Source organism: Bombyx mandarina, chromosome A1, assembly GCF_030267445.1.
Source record: "Bombyx mandarina strain Sakado chromosome A1, ASM3026744v2".
NCBI lineage: Eukaryota > Metazoa > Arthropoda > Insecta > Lepidoptera > Bombycidae > Bombyx > Bombyx mandarina.
Window position 1 is genome coordinate 14,241,776 of NC_143234.1, and position 16,290 is coordinate 14,258,065.

Below are 16,290 nucleotides of genomic sequence, written 5' to 3' on the forward strand. Positions count from 1 at the left end.
AGTAACCACTTAACACCAGCTGGAATGTAAGGTCGTCCACCCATCTAAGAAAAAATGGAATTGGAAGTTGTTGTTGACTTGTCTCGACAAAAACCTATCGTTTTATTTATCTAATTAAAAACAATAAAACAGTGTAGCTTCAACACTACAACTTTACAATGTAACAGGACCGGCTGTCGATGGTAAGTGGATGCGTTTACATACACTCAATGTATCGGAATATGCGTTTCGTTTGGACACGCGATCTATGGTAAGGCCGTGGTGTTCCTGTAAGAGGTTTCTGAATCATTAATTTCGTATTTATTTTCGTTATTATAAAGTAACTAACTGACCCGGCAGACTTTGTAGTGCCTCAATCGATAAATAAAAGACCTAAACTTTTGTATAAAATAAACTTAAAACAAACAAAAGGAATCCGTCCGACGGAGGACACATCAAAGAATAAACCAAAACTGTTTGTTTTTATATAATTAAGAGCATTTTTATATATTTTTTACCGTCCGCAAAATTCCCGCGCCGCCGCCGGTAATTTTACAAGACAAGACCGCGTGGGATCGCGTATCCCGTGCCTGTAAGGCACAAAACGTCGCCGTCATCCATGCGCGTAACATCGCGCACGGTATACAGATAAAAACGGCCTCACCGGACGACCACAGGGCGTTGACAGCCCACCTCCGAAAGGAACGCATAAGCTTCCACACTTATGCGCTCCAGGAGGATCGCGAGCTCCGCGTAGTAATACGCGGAGTACCGAAGGAGCTCGACGTCGAGCTAGTCAAGGAGGACCTCATCGGGCAGGCGTACCCGATTGTAAGCGTGCACCGAATGCACAGCGGGCGCGATAAATTCGCGTATAATATGGTTCTCGTCGCGTTAGAACCAACCGCCGAAGGCAAACGGATTGCCTCAAGCCTCCGCACCGTTTGCGGCTTATCCGGGGTCACCGTCGAGGCCCCATATAGAAAAGGCACTCCCGGGCAGTGCCACCGCTGCCAGCTTTACGGCCACTCCGCGCGCAACTGCCACGCGCGTCCACGGTGCGTAAAGTGCCTCGGTGACCACGCGACAGCCGACTGTTCGCGGGTCAAAGAGACCGCGACCGAACCTCCGAGCTGTGTGCTCTGCCAAAAGCAGGGCCACACAGCCAACTACCGCGGATGCCCCAAGGCCCCGCGGAAGCGTCTGGCCAACGCACCTCCAAAAACCGTCGGCCCAAAGACTTCGGCGCCCCGTGCGCCGAAGCCTGCCTTCGTGCCGGCACCGGTGCCCACCGTCTCCGCGTGGGCAAAACCGCTGCCGCTCACGCTGGCAGGGAAACCACTGGCACCCCAACCGCGGTACGCGCCGCAACCTCTACTCGCGCCGCGCCCCGCCCCCGCGCCCGCGCCCGGTCCCGCGCCTCGCCCCGGCCCCGCGCACTCAAATGACTTCACAATTATTCGCGACTACATCGCCGCGATAAATATTGACCGCATGCGTGCATTCGCCGACGCCATGCGCAGAGCGGTCACGGCCGAAGACCGCCTAAACGCGACGTTCGAGTACATCGACGTCATCGAGTCCGTCCAGCGCACGCTGGTTTGATTACCGGTAATCAATGGCGTGCAACGCGAGATTAAAACCCCATTCTTTGAAGTTAGCATTCTACAATGCTAACGGACTCGCGCGTCAGCGCGACCAGGTTTATGAGTTTCTACGTGACAATCTCATCGACATCCTTCTGGTGCAGGAGACCTTCCTAAAGCCCTCGCGTCGCGACCCCAAAGTCGCGAATTACATCATGGTTAGGAATGACAGACTCTCCACCCGCAAGGGCGGGACTGTCATTTACTATAGGAGGGCCCTGCACTGCGTCCCTCTCGATACTCCCTCGCTCTTACATATCGAGGCGTCAGTGTGCCGCATCGCGCTGACGGGACACCAGCCGATCGTCATCGCATCCGTATATCTCCCTCCTGACAAACCCCTACTGAGCAGTGACCTCGAGACACTGCTCGGTATGGGGGACGCGGTCATTCTGGCAGGCGATTTAAATTGCCACCACACTAGGTGGAACTGCCATCGCACGAATGTGAACGGTAGGCGTCTCGACGCGTTCATAGACGACCTCACATTCGAGATATTCAACCCCCCGACCCCCACGTGCTATCCGTACAACGCCGCGCGTCGTCCGAGCACAATAGATCTGGCACTGCTGAGGAACGTAACTCTGCGCTTGCGCTCCATCGAGGCAATGTCAGAACTCGACTCAGACCACCGACCTGTCGTAATGCAGCTCGGTCGCCCAGTCAACCGCGAACCAGATACGAGGACCATGGTGGATTGGAAGAAGCTGGGCACGTGCTTAGCTGACACCGCTCCACCAATCCTCCCTTGCGGCCCGGATTCAACTCCATCCCCCGAGGATACCGTCGAATCCATAAACATCTTCACTGATCACGTCTCGACGGCGATCATAAGATCCTCGAAACAAGTCGATGTGGAGGACTGCTTCCACCGCATCAGACTTTCCCCCGATCTTAGGGACCTCGTTAGAATTAGAAACGCGGCGATCCGGGCCTACGATCGATATCCCACGGATTCAAACCGGACTCGGATGCGTCGCTTACAGCGGGAGGTCAAATCCCGCTTAAGCGACGCCCGAAACGAAAACTGGGATAGTTATTTAGAAGAACTCGCGCCCACCCACCAAGCATACTGGCGACTAGCTAGGACCCTCAAGTCCGAAACTATAGCCACTATGCCGCCTCTCGTACGCCCCTCAGGCCAATCACCGGCTTACGATGACGATGACAAGGCAGAGTTGCTGGCCGATGCACTGCAAGAACAGTGCACCACCAGCACTCAACACGCGGACCCCGAACACACCGAGTTCGTCGACAGGGAGGTCGAGCGCAGAGCTTCCCTGCCGCCCTCGGACGCGTTACCCCCCATTACCACTTCCGAGGTCAAGGAGGCGATCGACAGCCTACAACCACGGAAAGCTCCCGGCTCCGACGGCATCCGCAACCGCGCGCTAAAACTGTTACCAGCCCAACTGATAACGATGTTGGCCACGATATTAAATGCTGCTATGACGAACTGCATCTTTCCCGCGGCGTGGAAAGAAGCGGACGTTATCGGCATACACAAGCCGGGCAAACCGAATAACGAAACCGCGAGTTACCGCCCCATCAGTCTCCTCCCGGCGATAGGCAAATTATACGAACGGCTCCTTCGTAAACGCCTCTGGGATTTCGTATCCGCGAATAAAATTCTTATAGACGAGCAGTTTGGATTCCGCGCCAGACACTCGTGCGTCCATCAAGTGCACCGCCTCACGGAGCACATCTTACTAGGGCTGAACAGGCGGAAACCCATTCCGACAGGAGCCCTCTTCTTCGATATAGCGAAGGCGTTCGACAAAGTCTGGCACAACGGTTTGATATTCAAACTGTATAACATGGGAGTGCCAGACAGACTCGTGCTCATCATACGAGACTACTTGTCGAACCGTTCGTTCCGATATCGAGTCGAGGGAACGCGTTCCCGGCCCCGTCACGTCTCAGCCGGAGTCCCGCAAGGCTCCGCCCTCTCCCCGTTACTATTCAGTCTGTATATCAACGATATACCCCGGTCTCCGGAGACCCATCTGGCGCTCTTCGCCGATGACACCGCCATCTACTACTCGTGTAGGAAGAAGGCGTTGCTTCATCGACGACTTCAGACCGCAGCTACCACCATGGGACAGTGGTTCCGGAAGTGGCGCATCGACATTAACCCCACGAAAAGCACAGCGGTGCTCTTCAAAAGGGGTCGCCCTCCGAACACCACGCTGAGCATCCCCCTCCCGACTAGGCGCGTCAATACCCCCGCCCCCGCCGTTCGCCCGATCACGATGTTCGACCAGCCCATACCGTGGGCCCCGAAGGTCAAATATTTAGGCGTCACCCTCGACAGTAGGATGACATTCCGCCCCCACATCAAGACGGTACGCGATCGTGCCGCCTTCATTCTAGGACGTCTCTACCCGATGATATGTAGGCGAAGTAAAATGTCCCTTAGAAATAAGGTGACACTCTACAAAACTTGCATACGCCCCGTCATGACCTATGCAAGTGTAGTGTTCGCTCACGCGGCCCGCATACACTTGAAATCATTCCAAATTATTCAATCCCGTTTTTGCAGGATAGCCGTCGGAGCCCCGTGGTTCGTCAGGAACGTCGACCTCCATGACGACCTGGACTTAGAGTCCATCAGTAAGTATCTGCAGTCGGCGTCCATGCGCCACTTCGATAAAGCGGCACGACACGAGAACCCTCTCATCGTGGCCGCCGGTAACTACATTCCCGATCCTGCGGACAGAATGGAAAGCAGTCGACGTCGCCCAAAACACGTCATCTCGGATCCACCCGATCCACTAACGGTGCTTTTAGGTAATTCAAGCACCGGTCACCGTTCTCGTCGAACCCGTCGCTTGCGACGAAGGGCTCGACGAGTAAATTAACTCTCAGACACAGCCCACTGAGTTTCTCGCCGGATCTTCTCAGTGGGTCGCGTTTCCGATCCGGTGGTAGATTCTGCGAAGCACGACTCTTGCTAGGGTTCGTGTTAGCAACATCGTCAGGTTTGAGCCCCGTGAGCTCACCTACTAAAGTTAGGGTTACGCTGATATAGCCTCTCAAGGCTCTCAGCTTAGGTAGGAAAAAAAAAAAAAAAAAAAAAAAAAATATATTTTTTACCTTTTAAACCTTCTCTGAACTTCCACGAATAATTCAAGACTAAAATTAGCCAAATCGGTCCAGCCGTTCTCGAGTTTTAGCGAGACTAACGAACAGCAATTCATTTATATATATAGAATTAAAAATCAGATTTAGGTACAGCAGTAAGTATGAGAAAGTGGTTTCATAATTGCACAGGTTTTTTTTTAATCGGTGAAACTAGGTGAACTCACCGGCTAATATTGTCAGGTTATTGATAGGTGTATATTTAAAAAAAAACCATACCACTCTAAGTAGTTATTTAACAACCAAAATAAGCAGAAATGGTCATTACGATCTACGTTTCTCATGAGATGTTGATTTTTTTGACGTATGGTTTTGTTTGTAAACTACGATTTTGAAGCGATATTATCTGATACAATGCAGACACTTTCATTGTTGTAAAATGTGAAACGCACTACGAGCTCTTTAAAACGACAATTGTATGTATAAATGTCTAACCCATAGACACAGCCCACTGAATTTCTCGCCGGATCTTCTCAGTGGGTCGCGTTTCCGAACCGGTGGTAGATTCTGCGAAGCACGGCTCTTGCTAGGGCTAGTGCTAGCAGCACTCCCGGTTTGAGCCCCGTGACCTCACCTATACGTCAAGGAGAAGCTGAAATAGCCTGTCAAGGCTATCAGCATAGGTAGGGAAAAATAAAAATAAATGTTTAGCACTACTATGCTTAGTGGGAGTTTTTTAACGTTCTCGATAGTGTAAAAGTTAACTCAAATTTGTATGCAGTGGGAACAGCGCCCCTAGCGGCAAACGTAGACAAACGTTCGAACTCCATACAAATTTGAGTTAACTTTTACGATATCGAGAACTTTTTTTTTATTGCTTAGATGAGTGAGCGAGCTCACAGCCCACCTGGTGTTAAGTGGTTACTGGAGCCCATGGAAATCCAAAACGTAAATGCGCCACCCACCTTGAGATATAAGTTCTAAGGTCTCAAGTTTAGTTACAACGGCTGCCCCACCCTTCAAACCGAAACGCATTACTATTAATTACGCAAATTATAATTTTGCGGGTTTCATTTTTATTACACGATGTTATTCCTTCACCGTGGAAGTCAATCGTAAACATTTGTTTAGTACGTATTTCGTTAGAAAAATTGGTACCCGCCTGAGATTCGAACACCGGTGCATCGCTCAACACGAATGCACCAGACGTCTTATCCGTCAGGCCACGACGACTTCAAAAGACGTTAAAAAACTCGCGCTAAGCACACTGATCCCTGTTTAGGCACCAGCTTTAAAAACTACCAGCTAAATACTCCGATCGCTCGCACTAAGGCTTCGGCGCGCTTCGTTTATCACATCTTAAACCGACTCGATTGTTCTTTAATTTATGACACTCATTTGCTGGATACAGAACGGGCCACTCGATTTTGAACACGAACTCATATACACTAATTAAGAATAAAAATATTCTGTACTTATTGTAATTATAAACCCAAAGCAAACTAAAATTTAGAATTAATATACATGGCACTATTGTTTGTTACATTTAACTTTTTTTATTTTATTTTTTTATTGCTTAGATTGGTGGACGAGCTCACAGCCCACCTGGTGTTAAGTGGTTACTGGAACCCATAGACATTCACAACGTAAATGCGCCACCCATCTTGAGATATAAGTTCTAAGGTCTCAAGTATAGTTACAACGGCTGCCCTACCCTTCAAGCCGAAACGCATTACTGCTTCTCGGCAGAAATAGGCAGGGTGGTGGTACCTACCCGCGCGCACTCACAAGAGGTCCTACCACCAGTAACTTCTTCCCTAAAACTTTAACATTCATTTTGGTTTCGAAAGTGTCTGATGATAAGATGCCAATCATGATTTTAAAACCCTAAGAAAAATAATGAGTTGTACTATATACTATACCATAACTATGTATACTACAAATAACACTATATATGTATGTAAGCAATAACTATGGAGACTGCTGGTTCAGCTGATAGAGAATTATTCGGAAATCAAATAATAAAAAATTACAATAATAAAATCATGTATATCATAAATAATAAAATATTATTTTAGGCAGTATTCATAATAACTACTAGCAATTAAAACTGTCGCAGCAGTTATCTGACACAGTTTATCAAGATACCAAGGTGCTTAAATGAAGACAATTAATACAACTAAATGACTCATTAAGAACAATATAATGTAACAAAAAAAAAGTATCATTCAAAAAGATAACAGTACTAAAAACTAATTTCAGAAAAGAATAACGATCAAAAGAAAAAAGAAACAAAATTAAATATATAATGTAGCAGCAACCTGAAAAGGTTTAATTGGAGAATTTGTTTCTTATTTATATTAGAAAATATCAACTCGCTTTTTTTTCTATTTCTTTTTTTTTCTTAGATTTGTGGACGCGTTCACGGCACACTTCATGTTAAGTGGTCACCGGAGCCCCTAGACATCTACAGCGTGGAGGCCGTTACCCACTTCAAGATATGAGTTCCGAATCTCAGCTTTTACTGCCCCACCTTTTAAGCCGAAACGCATTACTGCTTCACGGCAGAAATAGGCAGAGCGGTGGTACTTACCCGGGCGGGCTCACAGGACGTAACTATTTTTAATTCCAATTTATTGAAATTTATTTTCAATTTTTTAGTTGGATTTTCTATAAAAGCGTATTTTGTTAGATTTTTTAAAACTATTATTTATTTTTCATATTTTAGTTGAGTAATTCAATCATTTTTTTTAAATATTGAATTGTCATCGGTCCTTAATAAGTATACTAAATTTCGTGTTAATCCGACGTTTTGAAGGGGGTCAAAATCATGTTCAAAGATTCCGTTACAAACAGACATACGTCTGAAGCTAATAAAAAAAAGCGTATTAATAAGATAGAACTTCTGTTAATATTCTAGATAGAATGTAATTTAATAAAACCAGTAAGCTAGACAGTAGCGCCATTAGCCCCGAGCGGGCATCTGTGCAATTACCGACCGCACCCGAGCGATCCCGACATCGCCCGAAGGCATCAAGGCGTGCTCCTACATAAATAGCCTTAATCTTACAAAACTTTACTTTATTTTGCACTACCATAGCTTTTTATAAGCTTACGTTTTCATTTATTTTCATAGAGCAAGAGACAGTGCTAACAAATATGAGTTTATTTATTTATTTTTATTTCATTTATTAGATGAACGACTCACGGCTCTCTTAGGTTTAATAATAATAATAACTCATTTATTTATCAGATAATAATAACCTATATATTCAGATACACGCTTAAGCCAAAATTAAATTACAAATAGGTACATAAATATTATTATAGAAAATAAAATAAAATAAACAATTAATAATAATAAACAAGTAGGCCTTTTCAGCTAAGATCGTAATCATGTATTACTAACGAATTTAAATGATTGCTGATGCCCATAGACATCACTACATGAATGCCCATTTTAGAATAAGAAGTCTCGATTGTATAGTAGAACAGCTGTTCTATCCTTCAAACTAAATGTTTGTGGCGGGATGGTGGTGCATAGCTCTGTTGCCTCACAAAAAACACTCTCCCATTAGTATTATTATTAAATATATATTCCAAGTTTCCAGGTGAAATCCGATCACCGCACCCCGCACGCTCTATTACTAATTATTTATTTGAAAAAATTCAAAATCCTCACACTGCCTTTTTATGATTGAGGGATTACTGGTGACCTGGAGGCCTTTCCAGTTTCACCAGGGTGAGCAAGGGCTCAGCCAGGAGGGGTGAGATTTGCTAAAACCTACCAGAGCGCCTCCAAAGGAGACCTAACAACTCGAGGGTAACTGCTTTGCGAATGAATCTTCTACCGGATCGGAATCGCGACCCGCCGAGAAGATCCGGCGAGAAACTCAGCGGGCTGATGAGAAGAAGGGTCGTCATACCCCCTCACGGGGGCATGGAACGGGCCTCGGGGCAAACCCCACTACCCGGGACGGAGCTCCCTGCCACATAGGGCAGGGGTGGTATAAATGCAGGACGAGACGGGGAAGGACTGTTCGCAGCGCGTATACGGTTGCATAGCATCGACAAAATAATAAATACTTATATATAATACGATGGGCTTGTCATGGTTGGAGTGATGCCCGTGGAGGAGTCTCCCCGGCGCCGGCTGCTGTCGTCTTCTTCCTACGGTTTTTTTTTTTTTTTTTTTTTTTTTTTTTTTTTTTTTTTTTTTTTTTTTTTTTTTTTTTTTTTTTTTTTTCTACTACTAACTACAAAACTACTAAACTAACTAACCTAATTACAACTACTATATACAATACAGGGACAACAGTCAGCAACCGTGGGGCCCGCCACCGGCCCCATGCCGCGGCCCCACCTCTACAAGTCAGAGGGGGAGCCGCGGCACTGGTTTGGCGCTCACCCGCTAGGGGCTCCCCAGAAGGGGAAGACCGTCGCGGGGAGGGACCGATGTAAATCACTCCCCTTAAGGGGGAGTGGTTCACCCAAACGGGTGATAGAAATGGGTCCCCATAGGGGGGCACCCCAACAGTGTGGGGGGAAATGAGGAGTGTGGACAGCTCAGTCCCATGGGGGCACTCATTATGAGCACTCCCATATCACTCCGGTTAAGCCGACTATCTTACCATAGCCGGGGGTTCCAGTAGCTCCCTTGGTAGCGCCTGACCATCAGGTGGTCTGGCGTGCAAGGGAGCTATATTGTGGAGATGCTCGTGGGGTCCACCGTCAGCCCGCTCGTACATATTACGAGCTAGCCTCCGGATGAACTCCTCGAGCGACTCCACATCTAGATCCCGGGCGATTACGTCATTTCTGACGTAACGCCCTGCTCCGACTATCGTGCGAAGAGCCAGATTCTGCTGGGCCTGTAACTTCACCCGCATGATCTGCGGGATGAGGTGATACCAGGCCGCAGCTGCGTACGTGATACGGGAACGAACATACGTCTTGTAAATGCCGAGTCTAGTCCTGGTCGGCAACCTGGAGGCCAACACCGGCCGGAGGAGAAACCTCGCATAGCGGGCGGCCGCCAACGCCGACTTGGCGTGGGCGGTCATCCTCAAACTCCGGTCGATACTGACTCCCAGGTATCGGACACTGGGCCTAAACTCGACATTGACTCCACGGAGACTGAGCTGTCCTGGGACGGCTCTTGTGCGGACCGGACCGAAGAGGATAGCCGCGGTCTTCCCCACGTTGACCGCGACCCTCCATCGGTCCAGCCACTGGGGCAGTAGGTCCAACAGCCTCTGCATCCTCGAAATGGCCGCAGAGGGGAAATTAGAGGACGAGAAGTAGGCGCTGTCGTCGGCAAACAGCGCCAACTTCACGTCGGCTTCCCACGCTTGGAGGTTGCCCTCAAGCGTGGGAATGTCATTGGTGTAGAGAGCGTAGAGGACTGGTGCCAGGACGCTTCCCTGGGGAACTCCGGCCGTGACTGGGCGCACCGACGACTTTGCGCCCTCGACCGCGACAAGGAAGGATCTTCCCTCCAGGTACGACCCCAGCAGTCGCACATAGGCGTGCTGGAGGTCCGTGTTCTGCAACAGCTTGTAGATCAGTCCCGCATGCCAGACACGGTCGAAGGCCTTCTCGATATCGAGAAAGACTGCGGCCGTGTACTGGCGCGCGTTGGACCGATCCGCCAAGTGGTGCATAACGCGGACCAATTGCAGCGTTGTCGAGTGACCGCTGCGAAACCCGAATTGCTCGGGTCTGAGAAGGATGTGCGGCGACACCCTTCTCAGCAGCAGCCGCTCGAACAACTTGCCCATATGCGACAGCAGAGTGATCGGACGATAACTGGAGGGATTTCTCCTATCCTTGCCGGGTTTGGGCAGGGCAATAACCTTGCCCAATTTCCAAGTTCCCGGGAAGTGTCCTGTGGACAGAATGGAATTGAACAGTCGTGTCATGCATGACACGACCGTTTCGGGGAAGTGGAAAAATGCGAGGGAGGGAATACCGTCCTCGCCCGGCGCCTTGCGCCTCTTCATCCGCTTGATGGAGAGGCGCAATTCACTGGGAGTGATGAAATCACCATCTCCCAACGGTGGCACCGGGGAGGAGAGTAGGCTTGCTACGCTCTCTTCCACCGATTGGTGGAATGCGGCCTCTGAGGGTGCAGAGTTATTTGGAGCGAACTGCCGCTCCAGCATTACGGCCAGGACATCGGCGCGGGCCTGAGCCGAGAAGCATCGGTTGCCCCTCTCGTCCACGAGTGGACAAGTCGGGGCAGGCCGATTTGAGAGCTGGCGGCAAAGTCGGTGGAGGGACACGGACGAGGGGTCCTCACGGGCCTCCTCGATCCGTTCCTCCCACGCATAGCCCCGATAGGAGCTAATCTTCGCCGCCAACTCCGCTTCCAGCTCATTAAGCTCGCGCTTGATCCTGGGACAACGAGTTGTCGCCCAGAGCCTCCTCAGGCCCCTCTTCCGGCGAATAATCGCTTTCAGATGGGCCGGGAGTATACCTCTGGGCCCGCCGCTGGGCACAAGAGTCGTCGCCTGGTCGATCGCTCCCCTGATGGAGTCGACAAGGCGGGCTGCCGCGTCGTCGACCCCCTCAGGGGTGTTGGGGTCCTGAATTACGGGAAGGTCGACTAGGAGTCTCCTAAAAAGCTCCCAGTCGACCTTCGGTCGTAGGGGCGAGGTCGCAACCCGGGTAAGCCCCATTCCCAGTGTGACCAGGATAGGGAGATGGGGGGTACCCAGGTCGTACAGTGCCTCAATAGTTAAGGGGCACCGTAGCCCCTTATGAACGCACACATCCAACACGTCGGGCTGGAGTTGCGCGGCGGTCGGAATGTGCGTGGGTTCGTCGGGGCCGACCACAGAGTAGTCGCCCCTATCGGCATCTTCTAACAGCCGCCTGCCCACTGCTGAGTTCAGTCGGGAGCCCCACGCGACGTGCTTCGCGTTGAGGTCCCCGACCAGCAGAGCTGGGCGGCTGTCGCAATTCAGGACCCGTCTTATGTCCCCGGGGTGAAAATCAGGCCCCGGGGGTCTATACGCGGCATAAACCCGCATATCTCCCCCCGAGGTGTGGATCCTCACACCGATCGACCTTGTCGATGTGAAGGCCAGCAAATCCAACTGATCATGCACCACGTCTCGCCTGACGAGCGCCGCAGTGCCCCTGAACGGCGTCCCGGCAGGACTCACCTCGTCACGTCGGTACATGAAGTAGTTTGGAATCCTGAACACATCCCGAGGACGTAGCTTGGTCTCGCCCAGGAGCACAACCTCAGGGTTGTACTCCCGGGCGAGAACCAAGAGCTCGTTCTTGCGGGGTTTTACCCCGCCGGGGTTCCAATAAATGATGCGCAGTTCCTGGCTAGCCATTGAACTGCGCAATCATTCGGTAGAACCCCGACAAGAGAGCCCCGAAAGGGCTGGCTCCCGAGGCGATCTCGCGGATCACTCCGGAGACCACCTCGGACAATTTTTCCCACATTACGAGGAGCCATGCAGCGAACCCTGCAGGCTGTTGAGCCTGTCGGTCACTGCGCCGCTCGCGCTGTGGGCGGGGGGGAAGAGGGGGCTGTCGGAGGTAATTCGTTTCGGTCGATGGGGCCTCTGGTAGTACCGGGCCGTCACTAGTCGGGGGTTGGTCGTTGTAGGAGGCTTCGTCAGCTGACATTGCCTCCGCAGGGGTTGGTGGGGGATCCGGCACAACGGGCTCGGTCGTATCCCTATTCGCCTCTTCTCTTCTCCCTTTCCCCTTCCCCTTCCCCTTGGGGATGGGTGCAGACACGACAGGAGCAGCAGCTGGAGCTGGGACATTCCTGGGCCGTGGCACCGGTGGAACAGGAGGGGGGATGGTTACTCCCATCATCCTGGCCCTCTTGCGGTAGACCACACACCGCCGATCGGTGGCGGCGTGGTCCTTCCCGCAATTAGCGCAGGATAATGGGCCATCCCTTGGCCTCGGGCAGTCCGCCACAATGTGCTCGCCGGCACATCGAACGCAGCGGACCGCACGGTGACAGTTCGTGGACGCGTGCCCGAAGGCCTGGCAGCGGTGACACTGCGCAGGTCCCCGGGTTGGACGCCATCCCTCGACCGTCACCCCCGGCAAGTATAACAGTTCGTTAACTGAATACAGCCGGGCGAGGTCACCCTTGGAGAGGTGGTCCAGAGCCACGAAAAATACGCAGCCCTGTCTCCCCCTCTTGGCCTGGATGCACCGGGCATAACGGGCAGGAAAGTCGGGCTGATGTTTAGGTTAGCTTGTATGTCGAACTCTTTGCCGAGTTCGACGAGTACGGGTCCCTAAGCTTGCTCTTAGTGTTAGAGCTAAAGGCGTCTAATGTAACAGCTATTGGACCTGATGGATCCTTTAGGACGAGTTCACACAACTTTTGTACGCTGATGCCAAATACTGTGAGGTATCATCAAAATCTATCAAGTGGTTTTTGTGTGAAAAACAAACATCCGTTTATATTCGGAAAAATAAAATATATTTCATTTTTCTGTGCGTGTGTATGTGACTCAACTCTTCCTAAGCGGCTGGACCGGTTTTGATGATTTTTTATACGTGTTCACGTGGACTTGAGAATGGTTGATATTCGCAATTCAGTCCACTACAGAAGATTTATTTTTAATTCATTTTTAATCAGAAAAAAAAAACTTTCGGATTTAAGACGCGTGTACATGACAATGTCTGTTAGATCTACAGGTGTTATTAGGACATCCACATCCCACGACGGCCAGAACACCTTTCGCGTAAGCATCGTGCTGAAGGCGAGAAGAGTTGCGGCAATGCCACCAACACCTGAAGTGATGACTACGATCACTTTGTCAAGAATTATACCGACAAAGAAGAATCTACCTGTATGTCTACTACTAGCCGTACTCGCCCGCTTCGCTGGGCATTTAAAATTAGCATTATTATTTATTATCATTATTATTAGAGAGTTCAACACTCATATAAATATTAGCCTATCCATTAAGCACATGTATTTTCTACATGGATACCAAGTTTCAAGTCGATCGGATGCATGGTTCAGTAGTTATAACGGAACATCCGTAAAACCACTGTAGATTTATATATTACTAGAGGTCCCGCAGTAGTCGAAATACGACTATAATTAATTGGAATTGTAAGTTGGTATAATAACCGGCAAACTTCTTGAGCATTTGTTGACGTAGTGGGGGTAAGTTTGCGCATGGTACACTCACGTGCAAAAACATTAGTTACTCTGCGTCATAATGCTATTAAATTATTAAAATCAACATATGTATTTATTTATATATTTATTAGAACATCAACAAAACATATAGGTTAATAATTGTAATAATTTAATCTTGGGGTAAAATAGATATTCCTTCTATTAAGTCAAAACTAGAGCTGTTGCCAGGTCTTGGTTCAGTTGAAGCGAAGCTGGTATTTGTAATTTTTTTTTTCGTTATCATTATCTTGACCATCATCATCATCACTGTTTTCATCACCCGAGTCGCTATCATCGTGATGAGTCGACATAGGGCTCATCGGCGTAGTTTACAACTCGGTCGATTCGGTCTTCTTTTTTGTCTATAATTAATTATTTTTTGAAGATATTCGATTCGTAGTAATCGAATGTTACTTTTTTCATTTACCAGCTTCCGATTATTTTCTGTTCTTTTCTTCCATCTGAAGCCTAGCTCTTTCATAATTCGTCGTAAGCTTCATTCCGAGCCATTAAAATTTATATCTTCTTTAAATTTTTCGAAGCCTTTCTACGGTACGGAGTTTCGCTGCTTGTTATGTAGTTATTACGATTACATATTTTTATTACAGATTGAACGAAACTATCCATTCCGGTAACTTTCTTCTTCCCTGATCTTTTCTTACCCGGAGTCCGAAACACGGCGAGCAAGCCAGAGCCTTTAGCTTCGTTAATAATGCACCTAACAGTACTCACTGATGTTTTTGTTGCTTCCGAAGTCTGTTTTAATTTTTCCATATCATTCTTCCCCTGTTTTATAATGAAGCAATATACATCGTACACAAATTTTCTACCCTTTCTTTTAAGTACTACACCAGTTTGTCACGGCATAGTGTATGTTTTATAAAAAATCAACAAACACTCAACAAATAGCAATGGCAACAAAGTCCACAAGCAATTATAACAAATAACTTAACGATTAATAACGATAGACTTTCCACTGTACGCAAGCGTACTTTTGGGAGCAAGCGGAATGAGGGCGTGGTGCGGGACGCAAGGCTCGACTGATCTACCAATAACGCGCTCGATACGATTTCCCCTGCCGTCGCGCCTCACCCTCACCACCAAAGTGATCTAAAATTCGGTTCTGCGCAGTCAAGGTCATTTGCTCAAGAAGTTTGCCGATTACTATACACTATTATGATTATATTTTATACTTCTATAATCACAAATTTCGCCAAGACTACACTATAAAAAATATTAACAAAGACAAACAATATGTAATCTATTCTCAATTTGACAACAGACGTCAAGAACCAAAGTTTGACAATAAATAGTATGCATGCGTGTGTGCGTCAAATACATGATGTAGTGTGTGTAATGTTTTCTTTATTGATTTATTGTATCTTTTATGCATTACTTTAAAAAAATATTAGCATTGTGCACTTCTTCTCTATATTCTCTATAAGTGTGGAAAATTTCATACTCCTCTGTTCCCCCCAAATATCGTAAAAAGGGATACAAAGTTTTGGCTTCACGTATTAATTATTGGTATATAAAATTGAAATTGGGTATAGCCGCACCACTTGATACCACTTGATTCTGAGCAGTGGATTGGCTCTGCCCCTGGCATTGCTGTCCGACAGTGACGGTAACCACTCACCATCAAGAATGCTCGTTTACCTATACGGAAAAAAATAAATAAAATAAAAACCACTACTTTCCCTAGATGTTTCCATATCCCAACACTTCTTTACCCGACAAATCTAATTATCAGAAAATAATGTACTACGGAATTCATCAAAACGTATTATCGATAAAAACATTATCGTCTCCTGGCACGTCACTTCATCATTGCAAGTTTTTTCTTTTTTTATTGCCCTTGTAGGCAGACGAGCATACGGCCCACCTGATGGTGAGTGGTTACCGTTGCCCATGGACTTCAGCAATGCCAGGGGCAGAGCCAAGCCGCTGCCTACCGCTTAATACTCTCCACAAGCCTCGTTTGAAGAAGGACATGTCATATCGCTCGGGAAACACCGTGGAGGGGAGCTCATTCCATAGCCGGATGGTACGTGGCAAAAAAGATCTCTGGAAACGCACTGTGGATGACCGCAGTGGCTCCAGGTAGTACGGATGAACTCTACTCCGGTGGCGGGCGGTGCGATGGTAAAAACGAGATGCCGGTATCATCTCGAACAATTCCTCAGAGCACTCCCCATGGAACATACGGTACAAAATACAGAGGGAACCGAAGTCCCTCCGCAGACCCAGAGGTTCCAAACGATCCGTGAGATTGGGATTATCGACAATCCGAACGGCCCTCCTCTGTATGGAGTCAAATGGAAGAAGCTGGTATTTGGGAGCCCCGGCCCAGAGATGGGAGCAGTACTCCACGCGAGGCCGGACTTGTGCTTTATAAAGCAGAAG